At 49.6% G+C, this 11928-nt stretch overlaps 1 long non-coding RNA gene across 1 annotated transcript in view; it reads left to right on the plus strand.

The window, feature by feature from the left end:
* LOC139758777 (uncharacterized) overlaps positions 1–11928 on the plus strand; it is a 52897-nt gene that overhangs the window by 40040 nt on the left and 929 nt on the right. The window contains exon 5 of the long non-coding RNA XR_011714918.1: positions 11754–11906. This is a non-coding gene — a long non-coding RNA (uncharacterized lncRNA). The remainder of the gene's footprint in view (positions 1–11753; positions 11907–11928) is intronic.

An 11928-nucleotide genomic window follows, 5' to 3' on the forward strand; every position in this document is an offset into this window, starting at 1 on the left:
GGGCAAACATAAAAGGTGCTGGAGTTGAAGGATCGACTGTGCCTCAAGTTGGCTGGGAGGAGAGAGTGAGGGAGGAGGAAGAGGAGGAAGAGGTCTTCACAACCTCTCCCACGGCTGGCTCTCATCACCAGAATGGTGCCAGCCACCCCGCCTGAAGCTCTGTCTCTCTCACCAAAAGAAAACGCTCCTGAGACTCCCAGAAACTTCTTTTATTGAGCTGCAACAGTATATTGTGAAAAATTTTTGGGTTGTGTGTGTGTGTGTGTGTGTGTGTGTGTGTGTGTGTGAAATGGCTGGAATTTGATACGAGGATTCCAGGGAAAAGTAATTCAAGGATTGATGTTGACATGCATCATGGGTGTTGACTGGCGCTGTTGTCCTCCCCTGGAGCTGCAGGTCTTGTGCCCTCTGGGTCTCCCTGGTCCCTCTTGTATGTAAGCAAGCGGGGATATGAATCTCGCTATCCTTTCCAGTTTCCCTTCTTCAGCGTCCTTGGCTCGGTCGGGCGTCCCTGGCGCTTTTGAAGTCATGACGATTTCCCAGCTTTGGTGAGCGTTTTAAGTATGTCATTGATGTTAGGAGTGGGCCTGGTTCCCCCCCCCCCCCCCCCCCCCCCCCCTGGGGCTGGTGGGTGGGGCTTGGGTTAGGAAGTGGGGTTGTTGGGTCTGGAAGGTCGGGGTTGGGGTTCATGCTTGTTGGGCTGGATGGGATGACCAACACCGAGGATATGATAGGCCAGGATGTGGGTCTTGGGCCAAGAGGGAAGATGCGGAACAGGAGAGGATCAGGTACTGGGAGGGGAAGTCGAATTGCAAAAGGGTGGTTTGAGGCTTGGCGAGCTGAACCTGTGGAATTGGAAGGAGAGGAACCCAGGTTGTGAGTGAGGAGGAGCCTAGTTTATGAGGGAGGAGTCTGGGTTGTGAAAGAGGAGGACCCTTGGTTTTGAGAGAGGTTGTGAGTGGAGGAGAAGTGCGATTGGACCCAACTCTGGAGGAGGGGCCTGGGTTGTAGGGAAGGGGGAGCCTGAGTTGTAAAAGAGGATGAGCCAGGGTTATGAGACAGGAGCCTGGTTTGTGAGAGAGGAATAGGCTTCATTATGAGAGAGGAGGAGGCAGTGGTTGTGAGTGGAGGGGAACTGTGAGTGGAGCCAATCTCTGGAGGAGAAGCCTGCAGGGTCGTGAGTGGAGGGGAAGTGTGAGTGGAGCCAGGTCTGGAGGAGGAGGAGGACGTCCTTGCAGGCAAGAGCCTCCCGCGGCTGTATGAGATCGTCCCCTCACCTCGTCATTATCTGCTCCCCTCTCCTTTATTCTTTTGTTCACTGTCTGCACGCCCTCACTCTCTCCCTTCATCCTCTCTGCCATTCCACCGCTTCATGTCCGCTCTGCACGCCATCATATCTTCTCCTCTGCCTGACATTTCTCCCTCATTCATTTTGCTCAGGTGATGTTATATGTGTTCGTCTTCTTGCCTCTGGGTATTTTGCTTCCTCCCATCTCTCTGTCTCTCTTTTCCAAATGAAGAAAATCTTGGTAAAAGCGGAGGTTCTCCCTCCGAAAAGAATAGCACTAGTCATTTAGTTATCCAGTCAGTATCGTCCTCCCGAATTCCATACGTGCTCAAATTTGCAATTTTGATTTGCGATACAGAAAAAAATTACAAGGGTAAACGAAAGCGGGAAAGAGAGAGAGAGAGAGAGAGAGAGAGAGAGAGAGAGAGAGAGAGAGAGAGAGAGAGAGAGAGAGAGAGAATGGAACAACATCTATTCAACTAAATGTTTTCTTTTCATTATAAGATTAATTGTTGGTATGATGGATAATACTTAGAGTTTCGTGAGGTATTATTTCGGTTTAAACAGGATCGAAGCTGCCTTTTGGGTTACGTTTTATGTTGATGAGCAGTTGGATAAGCCATGTTAGGCAAACATTAGAATAGCAGTGTTATGATAGGGTTATTGACGTCGTGTTGATATGACCCACTTGTGTTTGAAGCAGTCGTGTAAAATCGGCTGTATTGGAGCGGCTGAGTTTAGCAGCTGTGGTGAAGTGACAACACCAGAGGAGTCTTGGTCATCACTTGTGCTGGAACACATAGGCACAAGCCTCTATGGTAAGGGGTCGCTCTGGTATAGTACTATCGTCGAAGGAACTTGGAGTAGCTGCGTTGGGTGAACTCCTGCCCAAAAGCGAGTGTGCTGGAAAAGCGTCGTGGACTGGGTCTTTCCAGGAAACCGTTGTGGCGTAACGTGCTGGAGTGGCCTGGCTGGAGGACCGTCTGGGAGGGCGTGTGTTGTCCACTTAGGGCAACAGACTAGAGGCACACGCCCCATTCATCTGACCAGGTACACGCCTATTCATTTGTCAGGTACACGTCCACTTATCTGCCCACTTAAGTGCCTAGAAATATACAACCCCTTGTGTCGCTTCGTCAGATATGGCCCTTGCGGGGCTCTGCCGTAAGGACGGGTTATGCTTGGCGGAAGGTCGGGGTTGGGAGCCTCTGGCTGTTGGCCATTCCGCTGCAACGGTTTCCAACCGCCGTCAACGGTTTCCAACCGCCGTCAACGGTTTCCAACCGCCGTCAACGGTCTCCAACCTTCGTCAGCGGTCTCCAACCTTCGTCAGCGGTCTCCAACCTCCGTCAGCGGTTTCCAACCTCCGTCAACGGTCTCCAACCGCCGTCAACGGTCTCCAACCGCCGTCAACGGTCTCCAACCTTCGTCAGCGGTCTCCAACCTTCGTCAACGGTCTCCAACCGTCGTCAACGGTCTCCAACCGTCGTCAACATATTCTTTTTCGTTTCGATCTTGTGTGAAGAATATCTTGTGATCAGGTGATTGCCTGTGGACCACACGTGTACCTCAGATTTCGTAGATCAAGCCCTACACCTTCCTGAATTTTCAGGATCAGGCTGTCAAAGGTCAAGGAGAAAAGGTCGTGTGTATCAAAATCCCTCTCAGTGCTTGTGCAACATGATGCCTCGTGATTGGGTGACTGGATAGAGGTCAGAGTTGCACGACACGGACGGTACACAAAGTTCTTTACTTCATCACCTTTTTTGATTTTGGAGTTCAGAAGATCAGAGATCAGGACCAGAAGGATGGTATTAGAGGATATAAAACTACGTACAGTGGGGGCTTAAGTACTCTGTAAACAGGTTTTCGTTTTCGTTTTTGTAATGTAGGATCCAGTATCAACAACGAGATGGCTGGGGGTAATTAGCTTAGGCTCCCCGAGACCTGCTGGAGGGGGTCCTCCGTCTGTGTATATGTTACGTTGCTCCTCCACACCCTGACACCCCCTGGTGTACCTTGCGTACCCGTGGTGGTGCTCATGCTAATGTTGCTCATGGATCCCTGACGAGGCGCCGGGAGGGTGAAGACCCGGACGGGGGCAAGTGAGTCAATGACCTGTGGTAGCCTTAATGACCTCTCGCCACACTAGGGTCATCACCTTCACGGCGGTAGTGTCCTTGGGGGAGTATTACCTCTCGCCGGCGGTGGTGAGGGGCCTCAGTGTTGAGGAAGTACATTATTGTTATCGTGTCGATACTTGTGGACGCTTGTGTGTCACCGTCATTATACTGAGGTAGACGCAGTTGGGAAAGGTAGATGTAGGGACCACATCGAGCAACAAGCCTCCTTCACGTACACTACAGAGGATCTGGAGACATGTACAGGAGACGTGATAGGAGGCAGACTGGTGGCGAGCGTAGCCGGGGGGAGGCACCCAGCTATTCCTGCTATGTGGTTAGGTCTGGAGTCACCGCCTCCCAACACACGTACCTAAGGTTGATCCTGCCAAGGGTCAAGGAGGAAGACTGATGACCGACCAGGGATGTAGACGTAACCCTGAGGTTGTAGTGGAAGCTATGTGGGTGCCAGGAGTGGCAGTCATTACCTGGTGAAGCACCATTAAGCACCCGAGGCGAGAGTCGCCAGCACAGTCAGGGGAGAGTGTTTATAGCCTGGCGAGGGTGACGTCACCTGGTTGCCGCCCCGCCTCATCTGTTATGGTAAACATTCCACCTCCTGCACCCTCTCCCTCTCCTGCCACACATCCGCACCTCCTCCACACACACACACACACACACACACACACACACACACACCTGCACTCCCCTCTCAACCTGCCACAAGCCCAATGGATCATATCCAGCGCTCTACTGGAATCATGCTCACAGTTAATGGTGTGTCGTATGAATTCTGACTGAGCGTTACTGAGACAGACTTTTGCTTCGACTGTATATACACCATGTTTTGATATATATGTATATATACCCCATATTACGTCAAGATGTTCAAGAGGCAGACTTCTATTTTGGTACGATGGAGTTATGTGCGGTTAAAGGCTTCTCAGAAGCAGGTCGTACTGTTGTAAGTAAAAACTCAATTCTCCATCAGTCCCAAAGGGAAGGATCGGCAGCTAGGTTGGCTGTGGTATTGAGCCAAATGTCAGCGTGTGTGAGACTAGTTACAATGTCTTACGAGAATGAATGTTGGGGAGAGTGCTCATTTTCTAGCTGTAATTCCAAAACTAGTCGTACCATTTTTTATTTTATTTACGGCTGCAGCGGAATGGCCCGAGGTGGCTGGGGGTTCCACACCTACGTCGTGACACGTTAAGGGCTAGTGGGGCGTGGTGGCTCGCCGTGTCCTACCCGCAAGTCCATTCCACGTCCTCCCTGACACCCAGGTCCACCACACCCACCCGGGCTGCCCTCAGAGAATCACCTCCTCGCGGTAGACCTGCTGCATACACCCGAGGCTTCGAATGTTTGTCGTTTCAAGTTCATATTACAGTGTGTTCATGGTAGGGTGTACACATATGATAGTGTGTTCATGGTAGGGTGTACACATATGACAGTGTGTTCATGGTAGGGTGTACACATATTACAGTGTGTTCATGGTAGGGTGTACACATAATACAGTTTATTCATGGTAGGGTGTACACATATTACAGTGTGTTCATGGTAGGGTGTACACGTGTTACAGTGTGTTCATGGTAGGGTGTACACATGTTACAGTGTGTGTACAGTATGTTGCGTACGTACTACATGCATACGAAGCCCCACCAAACATATTGAAGACGTTTACGTTGGTGCTGAATGTGTTGTGCGTCGGGGACAGTGGTTCGACGTGCTGGAGTTATAAATCGATGACAAGAGTACGACCTTCGGTTAAAGGCCCCGTGACCCCCACCTCACACACAGGTCAGGTCAAAAAGGTCAGGCCATCATACCCAAGGGTTGTACCACCGGGCCCCAGGGTTGTACCTCAAGGGTTCCAGCTCTCGTTGTCATGCCATGATATAGTCCACAGTGTGTGTGTGTGTGTGTGTGTGTGTGTGTGTGTGTGTGTGTGTGTGTGTGTGGTCACCTATTTGTACATACGTGGAGGAAGTGTTATGTTCGTTGAGCGCCGTTTCTCTACTTCTCTTACACAACCTCGTGAGTTTACCCTCCATACACTCTCCACTCCAGGAGGGCTTGCTTCACCCGTCTGTTGCTCCAGTACTGTTGAACTACATTCATAATTTCTTCTCATCTCGTCTCCAGCTTCCTCCCCTCAAGTGCCCGCGAGGCACCGGCGGCCCCGCCCTGCATCTCGCTGAACTGTTCTTTGTTGACAAGGTCGCACAGGTCAAAGAACTTTTTGAAATCCGTAGTAAAGCTGTCCCGTCCTCTGTCTCCCTCCTGGGTCGCGGCTACCTCCGTGACTGGTGGCCTTTCCCTCCAGCTCACCTCCTTTATTTTCAGGTACAATATTTGTTGTCCAGTGTCCCCGCCCTCCCCATCAGATCTGTGTGTGGCTCCGAGCGTGGGGTCACCATACTGTGTGTGGCTTTGTGCTGTGAGTTGGACCTGAAACAGGGGCACACACACACCCACACACACACACACACACACGTGTGCACGTTATATGTGTGTGTGTGTGTGTGTGTGTGTGTGTGTGTGTGTGTGTGTGTGTGTGCTCCTGTGCAATCACTGTGGGGATTAAAATATCAACGTGTTGAGCTGAAAATCTGTGTATCAAACGCAACGTGAGCGGCGTCAGGCGGGCGCGCTACCAGCGACCCTCGGCAGCTTCACGAGTATAATAACATTCCGGTGTTTGAAGTCTTCATCACATTAAATATTGGAGGCCGGAGCCGAGCGTTCTCCCCCCGCAGTATTGGAGGCCACATCACGGCCGCTCCACAACACGGGGGCTGTGCTATTTTTATTTCTTTCATTTCAACCTCTTTGGGTAGCGCCGCGGCACGACCCTTTGAGTACGAGAGTCTAGAAAACCTCTTCGACCCGACGCTTAAAGGTTGGGTCAGAGGCGACGGCATCACACTTAAGGGTCACACAATTGTGGTGGAAGGTCGTGCCTTCATAATGTAAAGCCGCCTTTTGATGTGTCTCCAAAATTCCCCATGACTCTGCCTTGATTATGATGGATTTGTTGGCCATTTTTCTCCCGGTCTTCTGGTCTGTGTTTGTCCCGCGCCATCGTGAGCCTTCCTTCAATGTTTGTTCCTCTACAAACGAGAACTGGACGACACACACACACACACACACAGTCGACCAGCTGCAGCAGAGCACAGCCTGGGACAGAACTGGCAGCCCCGCTGGTGGTACACGACCTGTCACACGTTTACCTTGTTGAGTGATAGTTCTTCTGTGTTGTCTTCCCGTTTTTTTCCTCAGTGATCACGTTCTTCCTACTGGGAATGAACTGTGGTGCCATTCCTTCATTCCTCTGTCTACATAAAGCTCACCAGATGTGCGACTAGGTCTAGCACGTCCAGACTACACTTTTCATATATTGGATTATACGTTTTTTGTCTAATTTCAAAGAGTCAGTTTTTTTCTTCTCGTCTATGATCGAAGTTTGCGGAAGGTGGAAAAGAGATACCCACTCTGCAAGTGTCATTTTGTATTCATGGTATATCAGTAGTGCCTGAAATCGATGGTTCCTCGCACAGATACAGCGGTGTGATGCCATTGTGATTGATGGGATGGTGTATGGAAGGACTTAATCATATTCAAGTTCCTGCTGGGTAAGGCGGGAGTGTTGCGGTGGCCCCAATCACTTCTACACCTCGAGAGGCCTCCCTCGCCACGGTCTGGACTGACACAGGGTTGAGGCAAAATTCAGCGAGTTTCCTTGAAATCACTTACGGGTCAGGTGGCGTACCGGCAGGAATTGCTCCCACTTGTCTTGTGACCAGCAGAGCATCAGCACCTGTGTACTACCCTGATCCCCTCAAAGCGATTACTCGGCATCAAACGCGCTCGTGCGAGGCTGCTCAAGCATGCGGGTCTCACACACCTCTACAGTCTGGCTTGATCCAGCCACCGTTGTAAAGTGTATCACGCCTAACTCCACCCATGCCATCCGTTCGCCCTAAGAATAGGTCTTACCATCGTATATACTGAGGTACGATGAAGACTGAGGCCACCACATGCATCACTCTCCGAGGACGTGGTACGTCGTGGGAGTAGCTTCGTTCTTGTCAATGACACATTAGACATCACCATCTGGAGGCCAAGAGGGTCCTTGATAGCGTGTCGGCTGGACCCCAGCGGGCGAGCGCCGCGCCTGTAACAGATTGCGAATGTCATCATAAAGAAAAGTGCTGAGCAATTTAACACCTGAAGGCTGGAATGTTCAGAGTGGTGGTGGTGGGGGGAGGCACGAGGAGAACATTTTTCAAGTAATGTGTTTCCACTCGCAGCTGCCGGAGGATTTACTGCTGCATATTTCAGACGGCTTCATGATCAGCCTGTGGTCCAGATTTTCTTGCTTAAGTAGGGAAGTAGGACAGAGGATTAAAGCAGGTGTGTGCCCTTCTCTCTGCTTGCATACCGGCCGAGATTGAGTAGACATACATGAATTCTTCAAGACGAGAGCAACAGATTGAGAACACGGACCTAGTGACGGAGTCTTCAGAGGCGAGGAGACCAGGGGGTCGCATTACATAACATTCCTGATGTGTCAGTCATCGGTTGCGTGCCGTGGGCTTTGGTCGCTCATAATACGGAATCTCTGTCACCCTGTCCCTTGCCATTCCACACAATTAGGCACAGTGTAATGCGTTTTGTTCAGTGTATAATGCATGCTTGCCGCTCCGCTCACACCGATGATAAAAGAGAAAATGAAACGTAACGCAACACAGGCTTTTTGCACCAGAATGGATCCCCTTGCCTGACCTAGCGAGTTACCAGGCTGGGAGTCACACACACACACGTCATTATCCAGATGGAATTATTGAGATGTTAATTGAGGGATGAGGTGCTGGTCGTCATATGGGGCACAGGTCACGTCTGATTAGCGTGTTAACATTGGTAAAGTGAGGAGACAAGTTTTAGGTAATGTAGGTTATATTTACCAGTCTATTTTCAGACGGTGGTAGCAGAGGTGCGCAAGAACACTAGCCATAACCCATACCTGTGTTGGATGGTATACGAAGGCAGAAGTGACCTCACCAGAACGCTTCTCATCGAAGTCAGCGGGTGACATGAAGTAGCAGGCTAGGGGAGTGTGCACGTGTGCTGATGCTTCTGCTAGCCACATGACACGCAGGAGCAGGTGCTTTTACTCCACTTGGCCCGTCAGGGAATGTGTCAGGTTTCTGTCGTGGACGTCACCCTCAGAAGCCTTGGCAGCGGCCAGGTCTTGCATGAGGAAGGCTAGACAGCGCCAGATCCATATAGTCCGGGCCTCTCGTTCCATACTGCCCCAGACCGGCACCACAGATCGAGTGAAACGTATTTGAAACGGTCCATAATTTCCACAGCGACAGACCCGCAAGACCCATCGTAGCTAGCAAGGCAAGACATGATCTAGTGAGGGTTGCGTGTAGGCTGGTGTAGGCTCCGTGCTGTCCCTCCCTTGCGTTAGGCTCCGTGGTGTTCCCCCTCCTTGTGTTGGCAGTAGCATCTCTCCAGAAACAACTCGACGCGGGCACGAAGTATTATCTTCGATCACCTTCGTCCAACGTGAATCTTTCTGAGCCATTTGCGCGGGGATGTTCGTTCGTCGTTTGATCAGGTTGGCTGAAACTGACGTTCAGGCTAGGGGGATGTTGGGGAGGTGGAGGATGGAAGGGGGACCTCCAAGTCTTCCCATTTTCAGGCTACCCCCTCTCCATTTTCTCCACCGTTTTCGTTCCCGGTGTGAAGTCACCAGTTTTTACAGCGGATCACAGGTGAGATTTTTTTTTTCTCGATGAATTTGATTTTTTTTTTTTTTTTTTTATTTTCTTTCATTTGTGCGTTGGAGAGCGACCTGGGCCTGACGCTCGGCTGCAGTGAAGGGCATGAAAAAGAGGCGCCGGCGGTGGGAATGGACCAAGTCACGGCGACAATAGTACATCACAAAAAAAAAAGAAGAAAAGAAATACGAGCGATGACGTTAGCCGCGCTGGGAGAGAGTCCTTTGTGCTCCGCTAAACTGTTCCCTCCTGTTTTGTGTCGGGGCATCAAAGGCAGTCATCTCTCTCTCTCCTGCCGGCCGCTCCCCTTGTGTGAACATCAAGGTTTTATGACGGTTAATATTTCCGGGTTACGTTATTGTTGGGTTTTATTAATTTGGGCTCATGTGTGTGTCAGTCGGAGTATTGAATAGTATTGGATGGTTTGTGCGCGCGGGGCGCGTCACTACCCAGGCCGTGATGTCCTTAGGTTCCATTCACCTGCCTAGCCAGGAGTGACACTCGTCCTTACCCGCGTCACTTGCAGGTCGTCCCACTGTGCAGCAGGTGTGGCTACGCCTCTAGCCTTCTCAGGTCACGACCAGCTCGAGTGTTGCGGGAGCAGTTGTAATTTACCCGCCACAAGTGTCACTTATACCACCGCCGCACTAGTGGCTCCCTCATGCCACCAGCAGCAGGTCAGGCAGGCCTCATGCCACCAGCAGCAGGTCAGGTAGCTTCATACCACCACCAGCAGGCCAGGTAGCCTCATACCCCACTACCAGACCAGTGTGTGGCCAGTACCTCTAGTGGCTGTGATACCACAACGTCACCAGATGGAAGATGCCTATCACATTTCATTCCCTAGCCAAGCCCTTTACCCTAACCACCTACCAGCCCTACCTGCTCTTCCCTCAGGACATCCACGTATACAAAAATGTCAGGAAGGAACGTTTGTCCATCGTTGGAGTTTTGTCAATATTTTTTTCCCCTTCGGTCTGTTGTCAGACCTGTCACCATCCTCTTTTGCTTGACAAGTGTGTAAATACATCACCATAAGCATTTATACATTCACGAATCTTTGTCTGGTGAATTTGCCACATCTATACTGTATAGTGTGTTGGTCGCCAGTGATTGTATAGTAATCTGTTTTTCCCCGGGATGTGCCCGGTTGTGCAGCCGGGAGGGTGGCTGGGTAATGACTTCCTCCCGAGGCTCGTGAGCTGCGTTTCAAACCCCTCCTCCAGGGAATTCTTCTGCTGAAGGGAATGATGGATTTTATACATTGCCTCCTGCTACGTTTGGTGTAGTCTTAGCTGTACTACGAGGAAGGTATGAGGTCAATGCCTGGGATACTTTGTGTAGTACGAGTTGCGGCTGCTGAGTGTCGAGTGTTGTAAGGAGGGTGGTATGGAGAAGTCTGTCTGCTGATGAACAGGGGGAGGGATGCTTTCTACCCCCGCCTTTTTTTTTACTATGTGTCCTCTCTCGCCCATCCATTCACTCTCCCCTCATCCCTGGCACCTTTCCTGCCCCTCTCGCTCTCCTTGATTCCCTCCTCCCGTACTCCCTCATTCTCTCACATGTAGCCTCCGTCTTAGACTTCTTTAATGTCCAACCTTGTGTATGCAACAGTTGTTACACCTGTCTCATCATTATTTTCATTTCCTTGACAGAGAAGGATTATTCCTGACATTGTCATCTCTCTTTTCCAGTCCATCCTGCTTCACTTATTCCCATTTTGTCCGGTTTTTGTCTCTAACCTCTGCCGCGAAATATTCGATCCAGTATTGGTACTTTTATGCATCTGCTGAATCTTGTTATTCCTGAGTTGAAGGTTGAGCTGGCTCCTTCTCGTTCCAGACTGCCCCCCGGGACCTCACGTCAGTCTCTATCCCCCGTGAGTGTAAGGTTTCATCGTCAGACCTCACTCAGTGTCTGATTGTTCAGATCTGCCTTGTACCTTTTCTTGGGTGTGCCTTGTCAGAATACAATGCCTTGGGATTTGATGGATTTTTTTTCCAGATTTTCGATTTGGCTCAGAATCACAAATTCATTGTTATTCAAGCAGTTGAATAACTAGGAAAGGAGTCCAAAAGTTACCTGTAGGCCAGTTATATGAGTGATTTCCACTTTGATTAATCATGTACTACTCCAGGGATTGATGGCTCTGGTAATTTTATTATATGCATCAATAAAACTCCTTATTCAACGTTGAATAACTCTTATAACGAGATTTTGGCTCAAAATCTCAAAATAAGTGTTATTCAAAGGCTGAAGAAGGAACTGAAATGTGAAAGTTAGGGATTAACAACTCAAGTAATTATATAATATGCATCAATTAGACCCCAGATTCTTATTCACCATATTGAATAAAACCTGTGATGAGACTTTAAAGAAACCTGAGTCGTCAAAAAATTTCATAATGGGATTTGATGGATTTTTTCAGGTTTTCGATTTGGCTTGAAATTCAAAAATAAGTGCTATTCAAGCTGCTGAATAAGGATCTGGAGTCCAGAAGTCTTTATCTTATTTTAATACTTAAAAATAACAAAGTCCTTCTTTCACTTTCAGGGCAATAGCAGTGCAGTGGTTTCCTCTCTGGTGGTATATCTGACAGATCCAGAAAAAAAAAAAACCAATCCTTGCAAGTGCTTCTCTGTCATTCAGTTTCACCAAAAGGAACGCTGCTGTTGATCATATTCACTGCACGTAAATTATGTTAAGGTAAGGTTAATTATTTAAAGAA

The sequence above is a fragment of the Panulirus ornatus genome, chromosome 31 (genome assembly GCF_036320965.1).
Source record: "Panulirus ornatus isolate Po-2019 chromosome 31, ASM3632096v1, whole genome shotgun sequence".
In the NCBI taxonomy this organism is placed as follows: domain Eukaryota; kingdom Metazoa; phylum Arthropoda; class Malacostraca; order Decapoda; family Palinuridae; genus Panulirus; species Panulirus ornatus.